At 37.6% G+C, this 19,197-nt stretch overlaps 1 non-coding gene and 1 pseudogene across 1 annotated transcript; one reads left to right on the top strand and one right to left on the bottom strand.

The window, feature by feature from the left end:
* The first annotated feature begins 1,775 nt into the window (after positions 1-1,775).
* TRNAP-AGG (transfer RNA proline (anticodon AGG)) lies at positions 1,776-1,847 on the top strand. Its single transcript has one exon. It is a non-coding gene; the product is annotated as a tRNA-Pro (tRNA).
* A 16,503-nt stretch (positions 1,848-18,350) lies between these two features.
* Positions 18,351-19,168, bottom strand: LOC149029507 (putative 2' cyclic ADP-D-ribose synthase BdTIR pseudogene; annotated as a pseudogene).
* Positions 19,169-19,197: the final 29 nt, after the last annotated feature.

The raw sequence follows: 19,197 nt of genomic DNA, 5'->3' as shown, positions 1-19,197 counted from the left end.
ATGAAGTTAGTGCCATACAAATAAGCTCAAGGTTGGACATACTGTTGGAAATATAATGATATTCTGGGCAATTGTATAAGATAAATAAAGCAAAATCATAAGTATGAAAACTTATCTTGTTTCAAATAGCATGAATGATCTCCTTGTCGAAAATGTAGTTGTGTATATCCATCTAATGATTCACGAGAAAGTAGCGGAGTTGAAATGTGCCAATAATGGCCAATACTTTCTTTAAGGTATGTAAACACCCTGAATAGTACACACAGGTCCTGAATGCGTTTTCACCCCAATATTAGTCAACCCCTCCATTGCTGACAGTGCACTTTGTAATTGATGGACTAAGGGATCCATAAACTTACATTCACCAATCCATTTTTTATGACACAATTTAAAGAAACCAATGCTTCTCAAAAACATTCGCCCAAGAATAAACAAACCCCTTCCACCTTTATATAGGAAAGCAAGAGACGTCACCGAAGGTTGTCTACAAAGGATATATCTCTTCCCTTAAAGCATGTTTGTTAGCCACCAAACTAGCCTTCCAAAAGAGACACCCATTGGCCATTTAGGTGCCCTTTAGGAAAAGACTCAACTTCAACCAAAATTGAATTTTTTGAATTTTCAAGTAAACTACTAAAATTACAATAATCCCCCGCAAAATTCAAAAATTTCAAGAAAACAAAACAATGAACTGGTGAACATATTAGACACAATAGGATATGTCATTATAGGTGTCTTTCGGACTTGAACCTATACTAGGTCTAATGAACCTTGCTACAGAGTATGGGTGAAGTCAGACTTCTTGAACATTTCTTCAGTGCATAGCCAACAAGCTAATCAGCTATATCCTATCAGTCGACTTTACAATGATAAACCCTTTTAAGAAAATTTTCTTTTGGACTTTTTTCCTCTAAAAGAGAACAGGCCTTGCCCCAGATCTCAATCTCATGGTTGTCTAGAGAACTTGCCTATATAGTTCTCATAAAAAATCAACCATATTTTCCACATCCACTTAGGTTTGTGCACCACAATTAACACACCTCCACATTTCTAAGGTTCGGCTAATTAAGAGCCTATTGCTCAACCTCTTTCATTGTGATGGCACTACTTTACTATAATATTACAATGAACTTAGTAGTACTTCTCAGGTCTCTGGTGACTTCATTGTTTACTCTTTGAACCTAATTCAGGATAGAAACCTCTTCACATAAGTTGGGTGTCCATCACATGACCTTGGATAGGCTCTTATAGCTCATTCCCTCAAACAACATCACATTAGTGATTGACTTTACACAACTTTTAGTCAAATTATTTAATTGACTACACATAGTGCTATTTTATTAGCCTCACTAGACACATGTATTTAAAGCGTAATGTCCTTCCATTTAAAGGTATATGCGTGCATTTAAGACACAATGTCTTTATACCTTTATTGACGACGCCATCTTTCATTATTACCTAGGCCTTGTGGCTTTGAAGCTAGCTTCCTTATAAAGCCATATACTTCGTAGGTTTTCACCCTTCTAGCACATACTTTTACATGTTTCTGCTTCGGGGTTCCAAAATTGTATACAATTCAATCCTTAACCTTGATTCGAAGTCTCCGAACCCCTACAAATCATGCTAATTTACCAATGTGATCTTATAAAACACTTAAATTCATCATGATTCATCATGAAGTGTGCACAAAAATATGGATTAATTAAACATCAAATAATTTATTTTTTAAATCACTTATATATTTAACCACTAAGAATTCAACACCAATAACATTTGGGCATTTGGTCTAGTGGTATGATTCTCGCTTAGGGTGCGAGAGGTCCCGAGTTCAATTCTCGGAATGCCCCCATTAAAGAGAATATTGTTTAGGGATGGAAATTAAGTTTTATATTATGAAGGCTTATGATACTCTAGCATGTGAGTTTTTATTCTTGGTCTTGAAGGCTTATGAATGGGAGACCAGTTGGATTCTTTGGAGTTGAGAAAGGGCTTCGAAAGGGGCAGGGGCCTTCATGCTGGTAGATTGAGAGCTTTGTCAGGTCTCAGGCAAGTAGAAGTTCTTTTCGTACTAAGTTTTATATTATGAAGGCTTATGATACTCTAGCATGTGAGTTTTTATTCTTGGTCTTGAAGGCTTATGAATGGGGGACCAGTTGGATTCTTTGGAGTTGAGAAAGGGCTTCGGAAGGGGCAGGGGCCTTCATGCTGGTAGATTGAGAGCTTTGTCAGGTCCCAGGCGAGTAGAAGTTCTTTTTGTACTAATGTATTTGTATTTTGTTGATATTTTTATTTTTTCAAATGCTTCTTTATGTTATGTTAAAGATTTGAAATTTTTTTTATCGAAGTATCAAGAATTTTCGGGTCAACATATCAGTTTGGAGAAGAGTAAGCTTTTTCTTGGACATGTGCCTCCTAGTCGAAAATAGAAAATTGTGGGCATATCAAATATCCCAATTGCTCTCTTTCCTACTCGATATCTGGGGGTAGATATTTTTAAAGGAAGAGTTACTCGTGTCGATTGCCTTGCCGTTTTAGACAAGATTAAAAATCGGTTACAAGGGTGGTGTGGAAAGCTGTTATCTTTGGCAGGTAGAGTGGAGCTGGTACGTTCAGTTATTTCTAGCATGCTGATTCATAATTTTTCAGTGTACTAGTGGCCTAGCTCTATTATTTCTCAAGCAGAGGCTTGGATGTGTAACTTCATTTGGACAGGGAGTATAGAGGCTGTGAAGAAGGTTACAGTGTCGTGGGCAAAACTATGTACTCCAAAATGTGAGGGTGGTTTGGGTATTCGGAGATTAAGAGATGTCAATTTTGCATCCTTATGCAAATTGACTTGGATAATTAAACATAAACACTCTGGTTTTGCTCACTTTTTAAAGGGGAAGATGGTGGACAAAAGGGGAAATTTAAAGATTTATGGGCAGCAGTCATCTTTGATGTTGGGATTGAGGAAGGTTTGGGGTTTTGTTCGAGCTCATGAACGGTGGTCAATTGAAGATGGTTAGAATATAAATTTCTGGTTTGACAGATGGTTGGGGAATTTTACCATTGCAGTGTTGGTATTCCCTAGATCTAGAGGGTCATTTGAAATTGATTGTTGCAGATTGTTTACAGCAAGGGGAGTGGAGATTTTCGTCAGTGGACAATGCCAAATTTCAAGAGGTAATCACTCTTATTATGTTATATCCTGTTCCTTGTGCTGGTTTTGTTGATGTTTGTCATTGGCAAGGTTCGGTAGGGGGAGAGTTTAGTTTTCGATCAGCATGGGATCTCTATCGTAGAAAAGGAGAACAACTTGAATGGGCAAAAAGTATTTGGAAGACTTCTTTGTAGCCTAAACAACAAGTTTTCTGTTGGAGACTTTTTCATGATAGACTACCTGTTGATGTCTTGTTGACTCGGAAAGGGATTATGCTAGCCTCTCAATGTAATCTATGTGGTAAAGCTTCAGAGGACATAAGACATCTCTTTATTCACTGCTCATTTTCACGTGGATGTGGAGAAGCTTTTGCAGCAAAGTTTGGTTATAGCTGGATAGTAAAAGATTCGATTGTAGAGTCGTTCAAGGCTTGGAAACACCAAGCTTCACGTCTCCTTTACGGAACTGCTTGGATTAATGGATGTTGTTTGTTTGCTTTTATACTTTCTTTGGATGGTCCGCAATCAAATCCCGTTTGAAATTTAAATTTAAGAACTGATGAGGTGGTGAATTTAATTTTTTCAGACTTAGTACAGTTTGGCTTTAAAATGGATGGGAGAAAAATAACTCCTACCATTTTTTCGGATGCAAGAAGTATGGGCCTTTACTTCTCTGTCTTTAGTGCTGCTCCTCCACAAGAAATTTTTTGGTGTCCTCCTGCTGCAGGATGGGTAAAACTAATATTGATGGGTCTTCTTTAGGCAATCCAGAAGGTCAGCGGTGGAGGAGTATTTCGAAATGAAGTTGTTCTTTGTGGTTTTCAATTTCAGTATTTTTTTAGATGTTAAAACCAAATTTGAGGCTGAATTGAAAACTTTCATTCACGGATTACGTTGGGCAAGGCATTTACAAATTACAAAGCTTTGGGTAAAAAGTGATTCAAAAGCTGTGGTGACTTTAATAAAGCAGAAGAAAATACCTTGGTATATCTTTCATATGTGGAGAGAGTTACAAAAAGAATGGATTTGACCTGACTATAGATTGGAAGATTTCACATTGCTATCGCTTACGGTTAAGGACTAATATAGAGAGAGATTTGTTGGCAATTTGAGTAGCGATAAGGGGACAGAACGGTTCGAGCATGAATTATTACATTCCTTGCCACAAAACGAACACTTCATTGGGAGAGGTACAAGAATGGGGGGTTTGGGGGGGGGGGGTTTTTATTGGTTGTGGGAAAAATATTGGGGGGGGGGTTTTTTGGGGGGTTTGTGGGGGGGGGGGGGGGAGGGGGGGGGAAGAGGGGGGGGGGGGGTTCAATCCTTAATGAACTTGATGTGGATGCCTCTAGACGTCCTAGATTTCCTTTTATGAATTAATGGTTTTCTAATCTAAGTAGGAACCAGTGAGGAAGGGTGTATTGGGGGCAACAGGTGTTGCGGGTAAGGGAGGTTGGTTCCTTATAAGGTTTTAATTGATGTATTTTTAATATATCTTCTTCACTTAATATAATGATCCTTTTAGCGGAAAAAAAAAAAGAATTCAACACCAATATTGTCATTTATAGCCACTTAGGCTTAGCCAACTTTGGTTTTAACAATTTCAATTAACCCTTCATGTTTTAATCATACATGGAAACATAGGCTCTGCTGATCCCTATGGAATCGAAACGAACAACTAACATACATGCTTGATGGACAAAATTGTAGAGTACTTGTTTTTGTCACATACCTCCTTTGTCTATTATGACGTGTTAAGATCATGACATATTTCTATGTGATGCGTCCAAAATCTGTTTAACCCTCCGATTGCTATATGATGACCTGCAAAACAATAGTCAGATGTGGCCCGACCGTGGGGGTTGGTCGGGGGTCCACCTCCAAAGGCTAAGTCAGTTGATGAACTGATCACAAAGGCTTTGCTTGAGTACAGAGCAAAAGTATGAATACGAATATTGGGAATACGATTCAGTTATCTTTCTTGTATGTAGGTCATGTCTTATATAGTGTTTACCTTCTAATCTCCTTCGTTGGATTTATTCGAGCCTTCTTCGGGTGACCGTCCGATCTTAACGGTTAGATCCGTTGGTGGGGTAGTGGATAACTTCCCTTGTTAGCACGATCATAGTGTGGTAGTTATTCGAGTAAGCACGATCGTTTGCTCTCGTAAGTGTTGTTAACCGTCTCCTTGACGAGCCATTCACTCAGAGAATTGCGAATTCGGGCGTGCTTGTTAACTGAGTCAGGTTTCTTCCTCAACAAGCTATCTTCAAACCCGGCCCGCTCAGATGTGAGTTAGTCCGTTTCTTCCCGACCGAGGTCGAGGGTTCGAACCAAGGGCGGACCCGGTTCGACAATGATTTTTCTCGTATCACAAGCCCCCCAGGCCAAGCGTTCGGGTAACTCCGAAGGCTTGGCTTGAACTGGACCCGACTATAAAATGAGGATTTTAAAAGTAGTCTTTCTACTTTACAGTCTAACCACAAGGGTTGTGCTTGTCAGCACGATGCCTTTTCATCCATTTCAATCCAACATTTACACAGTTCTTCATATGAGCAATCATTTGTCATTATGTTTGAAACAAGTATATATTTCAAACCAAAATGTAATCATGCATAGACAAAATAATGTAAACGATTACTCAACATACAGCCATAAGCTTAAATACAGTTCAATCATACAATCATTCATATCCTCATCTCAGTCATTGAAGAACCATTCATCTATAAGATATAATATCTTAGTACATTACAGTCATGCATGCAAGTCACACTCCTCACATCATACACTACAGTTATATATATATATATCTATCTATCTATCTATCTATCTATTAGTGAAGATACAATCCTCATATCATACATTACCCTCATATATACACATGAGTTCAGTCATAATACTCACAATTCTCCTCGGTGTTCCAGAAATGTCATCACATCACAATTTAATATGACAAACATCCATCCTTCCCAATCACCATACCTCAACTCAATATTTACAAACATCCATTATTTCCAATTTAGCCATCACAATCTATGACATTACATAGTCAATCCTTTCACCGGTTTTTTCATCTTTCTCTCACTAGTCAAACAATTGGTCCTCCAATCAGTCCATTCACTTAATCAAAATTAACTTTCCCCAAGTATAAGCCTTCTTCTTTTCATTTCTTATATCATTGGTCTTTCTAGTCTACAGATCTATTGCTCTGATATCACCTCTGTCACGACCCCAGTTTTCACAAGCTTGGTGGGGCCCACATCATGCACATTCCACTAGGGCACGTGACAGCTCCTCTTCATTAACACCTCTTTATAAAAAAAATGCTAGACAAAACATTTTCCCGGCAAAAGAATATATATCTGCACAGTTCAGTTATACAAACATCAAACGTAACGAAAGGAATATGAGATTACATCTTCAACTTTAAAGGCATTGACATGTGTCAACACCTTGCCTTTATCATGAATCTGAGTAACTGTTAACATTTACAATAATGATCTTTGCGGCCCAGTAAGCAATAAAGGACAACCATGTAAGTAAGTCAAACAGTTCATTATGCATCAATTATCACATCAAAATCATATAACATCATACATTCCAAACTTTCCTTTCTTTTTCCTTTTCCTTATCATGTTCCTTTATCCTGTTCCTTTTTTCTTTTCTTTTCCTTTTTCATTAAACTAGACCTAAGCGCTACCTGTAGAGAGAGCACCATCAGTCTAAACCACACAAGTTGCATCAGTCTTAACCACACAAGTGGCATCGGTCTCTTGACTTAAGGCTAGGTGTTCTCTACAGGAGGCCATCATCAGTCTACTATATCTTTCCACTTTTCAGTCTCGCTTCATGCCCTCCCATTTGGGTACATAAGTACATAAGTATCAGGACTTACGAAACCATTACATTTTATTCCTTTCATTATTTCTTTTATTTCCTCTTTTTTTTTTTTTTTTTTTTTTTTTTCCACTTTTTAGTCTTGCTTCATGCCCTCCCATTTGGGTACATAAGTACTAGGTCTTACAGAAGCTTTTAACATTTTATTCTTTTACTCTTTCTTATATTCACTTCCAAAATTGCCTTACCATGCTCTGCCTATTTCCATGTATATTTTTCATTCCAAGCATCATTCAGTCTCATCTGAACACAATTTATGACATTCCATCATTTACATATGAGAGCATGATAATTTACATTTAACATGCATAAACATTCTTGCAATTTTATGATTAACAGTTCAAGAACACTATCAACATTTCATTCAAGCAGTTCAATCAAGTCATTGAGTTGTCATCCAATTCCATGCATTTTGTTCATTACACAAAGGCATATATCATGCACTTTCCATAAATTGCATCAACAAATAGATAAAATAGACTTTATGTTACCATGTGCATGCTACATATCTATTAAAGGAAAACACCCACTTATCATACATAGGTTGGTCAATATTACTTATCTGATCATGTTTCATGCGTGTGGGTCTTAGCCCAAGTTCCGTTAAAATCCGCTCTCCCTGTATCCGAACAATTAATGGCAATTAACAGCTATTTTGAGTACGCAGGAGCCAACAGGAAAATTCCCCTTTTTATATTATTTTCTCTCTCCTCCTTTCTTTGTCTCTCTTTTCTCTCTCTCCTCCCTACGTTCTTCCTCTCTCTCCTCTCTCTCTTCTCTTGTCTTTTTCCTCTCATTTCTTTCTCTTCCCCACGGTCTTCCTCTCTCTCCCTCTCTCTCCTCTCTTGTCTTTTCTTCTCTCTTTCCACTTTTTCTCCACTCCTTCTCTCTCCACTCCTTCTCTCTCCTTTCTCCTATTCATCTTCTCTTTCTTTCTTTAACGTTCTGCACCTGCACGTATTCCTCTTCCTCTTTCTTTTCTCTCTCCTTTCTACCTCTCCTCTTGCCGCCTCTAATGGCTTCTTCTCCCTCTCTTACATGTTCTGTCTTCTCTCTTTAATTTTGCCTTCACCAATATCTCTTTCCTTTCTCTTACCTCTCTTTTCTCTCTATCTGCACATTCTGTCTCTTCTCTCTCATGCTCATCACCTTTTCCCCTGTGTATTCTCCAGTTACCTCTCTTTTCTCTCTATCTGCACATTCTGTCTCTTCTCTCTCATGCTCATCACCTTTTCCCCCTGTGTATTCTCCAGTTACACGCAGAAAGCAAAACTCCCAAATTACTCTCTCCTCTCCTCTCCACTTCGCTTCTCTCCTCTCCTCTCCTCTCTTCTCTCTGTTCTTAAATTCTCTGCAACGTTTTCTTCACTTTACTTTTCTCTTCTCCTTCCTCAATTTTTCTGCAACTCTACTTATGGAATTTCTCTCTCCTCCCCAATGGAGCCTGATTCAAGTAATATGAAATTTTCAGTTCTACCCTTGCCCAATGCTAGGTTTGAGCTGGGAGTTTGGCATGGTATTGGTAAGCAGAAAAAGAGGATATCCTGGAGAAGAAGTTGTGTACCACTGTGTTGCTGAATCAAAAGGGTATCACAGGATCCAAGGACCATTTTATGGTAAACAAAGAACTCATCATCTTCAGACAGTGTTGCATCCGAACCTTGAGTACAAGGTTCTCATAAGGGATCGGCAACGTTACGACACTGGTTAAGGGTGTGGTTTATCAGAGGGGTAATTTTGAGAGAATATTGGACTGGAATGTGTCTATGGAATTAGATGGTTAGCAAAGGTTAGCAGGGTCATCACAATAGGGAGGCCATAAATGGACCGACGGAACCGACCGACGAACCGGCAAAAATAGAGAAGCATCCGAACCGAACCAAACACGGAATCCGATAATAACCATCCATAAAATATCCGATTATTGAGATAATTTCACTTTACATTTACTATAAACTAACCAACGAAACCGCTCATCCGTTATCACATTTTTAAAGAAAATTTTAAACTACCTCCGATAAAATTATCCGGATTATCCACCTAAGCACCGATCCACCTAACGGACGGATACGGATATTCCTAAGAAAATTTTCGGATCGCCACGATCGATGCGATTCGGTTATCCATTAGCAGGGCGTCTCAATAGGAGTCCTAGAGTATAAATGTATCAGGAATGGAAATGAGAAGCAGTGAAGAATACTATTCCTTGCCTCTAACTATTTCTCTCTCTCTCTCTCCTCTGTGTTCTTCTTCCCCAATCTTCAGTTTCTTCTAATATGCTGCTCCCCCCTGAGTTCTTCTATTCTCTAGCTCTGGATACGGGTTTGTATCATAATGAGCAGCGACTGATCCCAATTCATGCAAATCCAATATAGCCAATTCATGCCGAACAACATTTCAATTGGTGAGTTTCCAAATCTAAATGCAAATTCTAGGGTTCTTGGAGATTGATTCTGGCCATGTTCGATTTGGAATTGGCTGGACCAGATGCAGGCCGCCTTCCATCCATTCATCACATCCCTCCATCTGAAAAGTTCCAATCTTTTGAAAGCAAGGTCAACGATCTCCCAAACCATCAAAAATTTCAAAATTTTCAAAAGTTTAGTACCTCTAAGCTGTTCCAAAGCGAACACTGTGTACGCAATGCAGTTTAACACTGCAGATATGCTTTCTCACAGCCTCATTTTCACAGTACGCAAGAATAATATGTTTGGCGCAGGCAAACAACATAGACAAGCAACAAAGAGACCAGAACTCCACCCAAGTCGGAACTGCCCCAGCTACAGATTTTGATTCAAGTAACAATTCTACTAAATTATAAACTCCGGTGGTCGCTCAGATAGCAAATTGAATAAAACAGTAATTGAATTTTGATCGAGGTCTCAAATTTGGCTTCATCAAGAAGAATATTTCATCGAAATCAAAACGCAATAAAAACCTAAAAAAGCTAATAGTTGAAAACAAACTATCAGAATTGATCCATACTGAAGCAAAACCCCTCTTTCAAAAGTCTTAAGACTAAATTGATCTCGGCATTTGCAGCTCAGTTATTGCGCAGTACTGAAGCCAAACGTTATAATTTTCCTTTTATTCCATCTTGGCTACTCTTTCTTTCAAACAATTATTTAACACCAAACGAATCCTCTTCCAAAATAATCCCTATAGCAAACAAGGAGTAAGAGATCCACGCCATGCATTGACGAAAACTGTATGAACTGAAGATATCTAGCCAAACTTTTAGTCGAATAAGATATTATTCAGCAGATACTCTTCATCTTCCAACTCCTTTGAGATTTCTACAACCCTGTCGGAGACTGTTTTCAGCCAATCGGGCCAATCCCTGGAAGACTCGTTAGAGTGAAGAACATGTGAGATTATTCCAAGTTTCAAAACATGAAGAAATCATATACAGTTAGAGAACATGAAGACATTATTTGATAAATACATACCCTATGCAAGAATTAAAGGAGATGCCAACTCTGGCCTTGGCCATCTCAAGTGACCAGGAAAACCGATGGAGCTGCTTGGGTTTTTCTGTATTGGGTGATAAGTTGTTGAACCCAGTGATAAATATGAGTCGGAATGCCTGAAGTGGCTTGATCAATAACCGAATGGAAGCGTTGTATTTTTGAGCTTCAGAAGCAGGAGAGTTTTTTCAGATGGAACAGATAGCAGAGAGAGTTGATGAGCTTGAGAAGAGTGGTGCGAAATCCTCCACCGGAGAGTGCCAAAGGAGCCTGATGGGTTTCTTCTCGGACGAGAGACAGAGGACTGGTGGTGACACCATGGCTACTGTACTGCCGCAGGTGGAAGCTTTCAGTTGAGGATGTAGTGAGCAGGATAAACATTACTGAATTGGCTTTTTAGAACAGACTTATAAAGAAACAGATGTATAATTAACCAACGATCAGGATTTTTAAATGAACAAGTCGCACACATCTAATGTGATATAGTTGGATTTTGCTTGAGAGCAGTGCACGCTCAAAATTGAAAGTTAAGTGCTAGATTAAATATCAATTATTGATTTAAGGCACATGCAGAAAATCTTCTTTGGAATTCTTCGCCGCCGAACTGTTTTCGGCTGTTTTTTTCTTTTTCTTTTTTCCCTGTGTTAGTTTGTATTTAGAAATTCTTTAGTTATTAACAATAACCTCATTCTTCTCCTTTTGCACTCCTTCTGCACTCTCTCAGGTTCAACTTTAACTTCAAGTTCAACACCTCCACGTCTCAAGCTTTACGGTCATCATCTTCAACTTCTCTGGCAACAATGTCAGCACAAATCATCGAACACAACGTCCTCTTCAAGATCAAAGATGAAACAGAGCCATCGGAGATCAAGTCCATGGTGAATCGTATGAATGGCTTGAAATCTTTGACAAGTTCTTATCCTCAGTGTTGGCTCCAAAAAAACAGAGTAGCCGGGAAAAGTTTCACACAAAACGACAACCGTTTGATTGAACTCAACAGATCTCGTTTCTCTGAGGCATTCCGTCGAACAATTGTTTTGCGGTATCCATCAACCCACATCTCGTATAGCCGGTGATCATGGCGTTCCATGAGTAAACGCCAGGGAAGAATCCCAGTCCCTCCATGATCGAATCGAAGCCAAGGAAAAGAAGAAAAAGAGGAACAGCTAGAAGAATCCGATTACAACTAGCACATACCACCATACATGCTTTTTGAAGACGGATTTCAGAAGATATATATATCTATATTATATATTAACATCTCGTTGGTTTTGGATTTGTTCCGGCTTCGAGTCTCTCGTTTTTGAGCAACTGATTCGAAGGTTTCGTCTTCGTAGGGTTCCGATGTTTCTCTCTGGCATTTTATCAAAGAAGCTCTTCGCGGCCGCTATATCCCAATTTTGAAGTACCCATCAATCATCGCGTTCCAGCACACGACATCAGATTCTTCAGGACCCTCATCAAGCATCGGGCGAGCCTCAAGAACACGGTCAAAGGATTCAAACATCACAATCCCAGAACTTCTTATGTATGCATCTCCTGTACTCAGGCCATGTTTTAGAGCGTGTGCGTGAAGTTGCATCCCCTCTTCGACTGCTTTAGCAACAGCACATGCCTTGAACATGGTAGGGAAAGTGAACTTGTTGGGTCTGGAATCCGCAACCACCTTCTTATAAGGTGATGGCTTTATCTGGGTCATGGTTTTATAATGAGATAATGAGACTCATCTATATAATGCATTTTCCTTCAAGATCCATACGATTCACCATTGACTTGATCTCCGATGACTCTGTTTCATCTTTGATCTTGAAGAGCACGTTGTGTTCGATGATTTGTGCTGACATTGTCGCTGGAGAAGTTGAAGATGATGACCGTAAAGCTTGAGACGTGGAGGTGTTGAAGTTGAAGTTAAAGTTGAACATGAGAGAGTGCAGAAGGAGAAGAATGAGGTTTTTGTTAATAACTAAAGAAATTGGGAAAAAGAAAAGAAGAAGAAAAAAACAGCCGAAAACAGTCGACCGCGGAGGATTCCAAATAAGAGGGTATGAAAAAAAGAAGATTTCGGAGCAGTTGCTTCGCATGGTTCCAAACGAACGAATGTGGTTAGAGGTAGAAGTTAAAAAACCGGCGTTGTTCCACTTAAAATTTGATTTTTTTTTTTCAGTTACATAAAATTTGATTTTCTGCATGGGCCTTAAAACTATGGTTGGTATTTAATTTAACACTTAACTTTCAATCTTGAACGTCAGCTTCGGGAGCCAGTGCCATCAAGCAAAATCCGGTATAGCAGCCCCGAATTTTTTGGATGAACACGTAGCACATGCAAATTTTGTTGACAATTTTAACCCTTTTGTTTTTGTTTTTGCGTAAGAAGACCCGTAACCTTAAAAATATGGCTTATCAAACGTACTTCATAGTCATGACCCAAGACACATGTCATATATGTATTTCTATATATATTTTATATATCAAATATGGTATCCAAACCATTTAACCGTACTGAATCGCACCAGTTAAAATCACACCATATCGTACCATTTTTACGACAGGAAAAAAGCTTGGGATGACCATATGTGTAAATTTTAAAACCACCTTCTAGCTCTTCTTGATATCTAATATATGTTTTTCTTAAAGTTGAAAATTAATTAGAATTCTATTCCACAGTTGGACCTTTCGTTGGAGCAGGACTTGCATCTCTTTATGCCAAAATCTAATCCTTATCCATTATATGTGTCTTTGCCATATGAAAATGTAAAGAAGTATTTTACACTTCAACATATGTGTATTTTCAGGGTTTACTTTCATGGACTATCGCCTAGTTTTTTGTTACCTTGTGGGATTCTTAGGGCTTATCTTTTGCATTCTGTATGGTGAAAAATAATTTTATTTAGTTCAACTGTTTTCGAGAAATATATATATTCTTTAGTATGTTCATGAGATTGTTTGAGATCAAGCTAGTATTATAATATCATACTATAAGCCTTCTTGACGATTTTCTTGAAATCATAATAGGCTAACACGAACAAGAAGTGAAGGAGAAAAACATTTATTAAACAAGCATTTCTTTGTTTAAGTAAGTTCATAAAATCAATATTTTGGTTTATTGTGGCAATATTATAAATTAGAAGATTAGAAGAATAGGTGTTTTATACCGAAATCATATCGTACCATACACTGAACCGTTCCAGTTTTGTTGTACCGATTTCATACTGAAATCGTACCGAACCGCTTTTAAAATACCATTTTCATACCGTACTATATAAATTCGGAACGATACAGTACAGTTTTGGTATGACAGTTTGAAATGCGGTACGATACTATACTGTACCAAATTACTGATACAATACCGTATTGACACCCTTAATTGAAAGTTAATGAAATACTATACCATACAAAATGCAAACAATCTTTTATTTTATATTCCTATAGATACCCTTGTGTATCTCGTGTTTTGCATGGTACTTTCAATATAATATATACAAAGGTATGTATAAGAATATGTAAAAAACATGTGTCATTGTATTAAATTTTCTTTTTACCATTTAATAGGGGTCATAATCACTGGGCCCACAGGCCTTTGGGCGATGAGAATGGGGAAGGGAAAAGGGAAGGGGGATTGAACTTGTTGATTCGACTATCAGAAAAATAAATAAATAAATAAAAAATGAAACCTCTCCATCAACCGTGTATGGAATTTAACATACATGTGGGCCCAAGGACGTGAAGGGATTTTCTGTGGGTCCAAGTTTCCCACTTTAGGAATGCCACATGATAAACTAAAGTGGCAGTCAGGTTCCCAAGAAAGGAAAGGTGGACTATTTTGGTTGGAACCAAGATGCATGCATGGTGACGGCCGGCTTTGCTTTTGATTTTTTGGATTCAAACTCCTTGCCATGCAGGCCATGGGATGACCTGGCATCAAAAGAGTTGTGGATGGGGGTTGGTATCAAGGTCGGGGAGATAACCAACTATCTTAAATGTGCATGACGATCAAGTGAGATTCCGGTCATTTCGTTGAATTTCAATGGTTGAGATCGATTTCGATTCAACGGATGAAAATGACCTGCTTGACAGTCTGTGCATTTAATGCATAGGACTAAAACAAAGTCCTCCTAAATGAGTCATTGGTCAATGTTTTAGAGGATCAAGATGCGTTCTTATAAGCATGCCCAATTTTGTGAGATGTGTTAGACAGGTTAATGGAAACCAATTAGAAAAATAATCAAAAACTGAAAAAATTCAATAATATGATGACCAGTTCACCCCCGAGGATGAAACTCAGAGCTGATAATCTGGACAAACACTTTTATAATCAAGTAAGAATTGTTCAACAGGAAGACAAACAAAAACTCTTAGGGCCTATTTGGTCACGTGAATTCAGGAATTTGAAATGAAATAGGATTTTCAATCTACAGATTCATGGTTCAAAAAATTAATTGTTTGGTTAGCCTTAAATATATCGAAGTTTGTAGAGTTCCATCAGGTCACTCCATGTGAATTCGCAAATTTCATCCATTTTATGCTTAGGGTGGAATCCATGGATTTCACCCAATTGCCAAGAATGACTTAATTCACGTTTTATGCAAAAAAAGTGAAAATCCTTAAATTTCATGAATTCAAGAATAGTTTACAATCAAACGGATTCATGAATCTAGGAATTTCAAATTTCTAAATTCAAATAACCAAATAAACCCAAGTATAAAATCTTAGAAAACTGAAACTATGTTAAAAAAACACAAGGCAACACCATTTTCTCTCGCAAAAAATAGTGTATCTTCCTGGCTTTTCTTATATTATAAAGAGTGTAAAGAGGAACTAAGAAAATCCCAAAGAAAACCAAAGAATATATCATACAACCAAAGAATGTATCATCTCACCAGCAAATTACATCATAACCAAAACCACCCTGATAGTCAATATTTATTAGGGGTGTAAACGGATCGGATTTGGATCGGTAGTGGTATATCCATATCCGCATTCTATTATATTCGGACGGATTCGGATAATATCCTATCGGTTTTCGGACGGATTTTTTTGTGAGGGCTAGGTTTGAAATTTAAGAATTTAACAACTTTGGTAGAAAATCTAGAAAAATAATCACATATCATAAGTAAAATTTATAAAAACAAGAATAATAAATCTAAATAAGTAACTTAATCAGATAATTTTATCGGACGGATAATATTCGGTAAGAAAGGGGTATACCATATCCGCATCCTATTCATAATCGGAGGGATTCGGATACCCCTAAACAGATGCGGATGCGAATTCGGAAGCGGATTTCGGTTATCCATTTATACCCCTAATATTTATGGCTAGTGAGATGCTTGTGGCTTTGTCCTCTGTAGACTGCAACAACTTCATCTATTGTTTATCCTGAGAGTTAATTTTGCAGATGTATATAAATCTAATCTGACATCATCCCAAAGAAAAGAAAAAAAAAAAGAGAGTAACATATGCCTACCTATTGATGAAGGGAGCTAAAACAATACAGTTTGAGATGGTTAACACAATTAAAAGGAGGCTGATGAAGCCAAATCTGCAGGAAATACAAAAATGTTAGAAACATGGTGAAGTTCTCCAAAAATATACAGCAAAGATATGATGAAGGTAATCAGATAGTCAAACCAAAATTTAGAAAAATGCTATAAAGGTGAGAAGGGTTGTTTATTTTGTAAAAAATATTATTTTCTAAAGTTATTTTTAAAAAAAAGTGTCAACAATGGAGTGGTGAATATAACTTTCGGATCCTTTCGTTTCATCGCTACGGAGTACACTGTTTGCGATGAAGGGGTTGATTGATCTTAAGGGTGAAAATGCACTTAGAACCCGTGTGCACTATTCGGGGCGTTTAAATACCTTAAAGAAAGTGCTAGTGACCACCAACATGTCTCAACTCCATCAACTTTGTACGAGTATCACTTGATGGATGTACGTAACAATGTTTTCAACAAAAAGACTATTCATGGATGTACGTAACAATGTTTTAGGAGACAAAAAGAATGGAAAGTTATAGGTATTTTATTTGAATTCTTAACTTTTTCAACACACAAAAAATGAGGTTTACAATTGGACAAAACAAAGTTATTGGTATTTTCAAAATTTTTCTTTTACACAAGAAAATGCCTTTATGTTAGACTTGATTTCCTCTCAGCTTGACATATTGAACATTAGTGGACGCCCTGTGTGTGGTTCACCAACCTGTTCTCAGGATAACGTTAAATTTAATCAGACATTTCTAGCAACATTAAATGTGCAATCAACTCATGGAGTGTTCTCTGGAAATGGATGTCTCTTATTTCAAATAACTAAGAAATTCATTATCAAATTAGGCAAGGAAAACCCTCTCACAAATAAGTTTGACATCACATTCCAATATTCTTAGTACATGGTGGAAGTTCTTCTGGAAATTATCCGTACATCCTAAATTTAGGATATTCTTTTGGCACTTATTAAATACAGAACTAGCAATTAAGGCAACACCCGCCCAATGGGTATTTATATCTCTAGAATGTGAACTATGTGGGAATTGTGTGGAAACTCCATGGCATGTCTTTCTCTCATGCGACTGGACAAAAAGGATTTGGGCGGCAAGTCCTTTGGGACTCAAAATGGAAAGACTTTCACATACATCCATCCATGATCTTTGCAATTCTTTTATCTTAGACCCTGGCATGGATAATATCATCAAAAAGATTGATGATTTCTATTTTCATTATTACATGCTATTTTATTTGAAAGGAGCGGAATATCAAGCTTTTTGAAAAAACAAAACCCAACCCAATGAGAGTCTTAAGAAACATCTCAGTTTGGAACGATGATCTAAACCTTAAACCATATGACAGGGTTGAATATCCAAATCACATGACAAATGTAGAGGTTTCTAGACTGGATACTTGTTTTTATAAAAGCTTTACTAACTTAAATTTGTGTTCAACTTTACTGTGTGCAGGGGTACATAATCCAGAACTAAAACAGCTCAGGATGGAGTGTATGTGGGAGTAGTCTGGGAAGGCCAGTTAAAATACCTAAGCACAGGAGGACTAGAGAAGGGAGATACTAGTGAAGCACTCTTGGTTGGACTAAAGGACGGAATAGCCCAAGCACAAATCAACAACATTCAAATACAAGAAATATCGTGTAATGAAAAGGAAGTGCTCGAGCTACTTCAACCACTAAATCACAAGATGTGGCCAATAACTCATGTCCCAATTTTGATTGATATTGTTAGTATCACTAAGAATACTAACCTTAAGCTTTTTGAGGGGAACATAATCTACCATTGGTTTAACCACCTAGCTTTCATGTCCTCCATAAGATACTAAATACTAAATGTAATAGATCCCACAACTCTATGTACTTGCTATTCTGAGTAATATTAAGCTCTTATTTACAATAAAATAAAATTTTTAAAAAAAAAAAAAAAAAACTCATGGAGTGTTCTTGAAAATTCATAACAGCATTACTAATCTCTTCTCAAATAGCTTAAGGGAGTGTACATTTTCATATGACTTTTAACTCATGTATGTATTTATCTTGGAGCTTCATAACAAGAATACATATATCACATCAATCAGATAATTCTTATAACTTCTTTTTTATCCTTGTACTCTTTTTCTAGTACTCATTTTTCCAACCATTTATCCTAACCCTTGAGTTAGAACATTAAACATGAATTGGTATCCAATCACTTATTGGACACTTATTATTAGGAGAGCCCCTCGGGATCCAAAGGGGAATGACAAGCTTTGTCCATAATAAAGATCATTCTTGAGACCCAACACAAAAATTTATACAGCAATATTAAAAATTTTAGTTGATTAACATATTATCAGCAGATATTTTTCATCTTCCAAACTCCTCCAAGATTTCTATTACCCTCTCGGTGACTGTTTTCAGCAAATCGAGCCAATCCCTGGAAGATCCATTAGAGTGAACATGTGAGATTATTCCAAGTTTCGAAACTTGAAGAAATCATATACAGTTAGAGAACATGCAGACATTACTTGATACATACCCTTCGCAAGAATTAAAGGAGATGCCAACCCTGTTCTTGGCCATCTCAAGCGCGCAGCAAAACCTACGGAGCTGCTTGGGCTGAAAGCTTCCATCGTCCGCAATTGCAAGATCAGAGATGCGAACATCATAGAATATGGGAATAACCTGTTTCTTGAATTCGATCAAGGAAGCCAATTCATGAAGACAGTCTTCGGAAGAGCAAAAATTGGGAGACAAGATAACCAACCCAACCTTACAGTCACGTAAGGCAGCTTCAATGGCTTCATGCAACGCTTCTCCAGGCTTCATGCTCTTGTAGTCCAAGAAGGGGTGGAGGTTTTTTTCTACGAAACGATCGTAAAACAACGCAGCGATGTTTCGCTTCGTGTCTGACCCACGGTGGCATATGAAGACATTAAACGGAGGAGAGGACTTGCGACTGCGAGCACTTATCCTGGTATTAAATACAGAGAAATTAAACAATATATTTAGGAGCAATGAAACAATATAAATGCATTTAGAAATTATATATAAAGCAAAGCAAACCTGTAGTATTTATTCATCCATTGCTGCTGTGGAAGGTCCTTCATAGTGAAACGATTAGAACGTTTCTTCACATCCATCTGGGTAGAAGGAACCAAAGAAAAGCATGCTGCATTGGTCATTGATGCTTCTTCTTGCCTAGCAAAGAGCA

Source organism: Hakea prostrata, chromosome 1 (genome assembly GCF_041222555.1).
Source record: "Hakea prostrata isolate BN-2017 chromosome 1, UWA_Hpros_2, whole genome shotgun sequence".
NCBI lineage: Eukaryota > Viridiplantae > Streptophyta > Magnoliopsida > Proteales > Proteaceae > Hakea > Hakea prostrata.
Note: the sequence above shows the minus strand (reverse complement) of the source record. Positions and strands in the feature narration are given on the sequence as shown.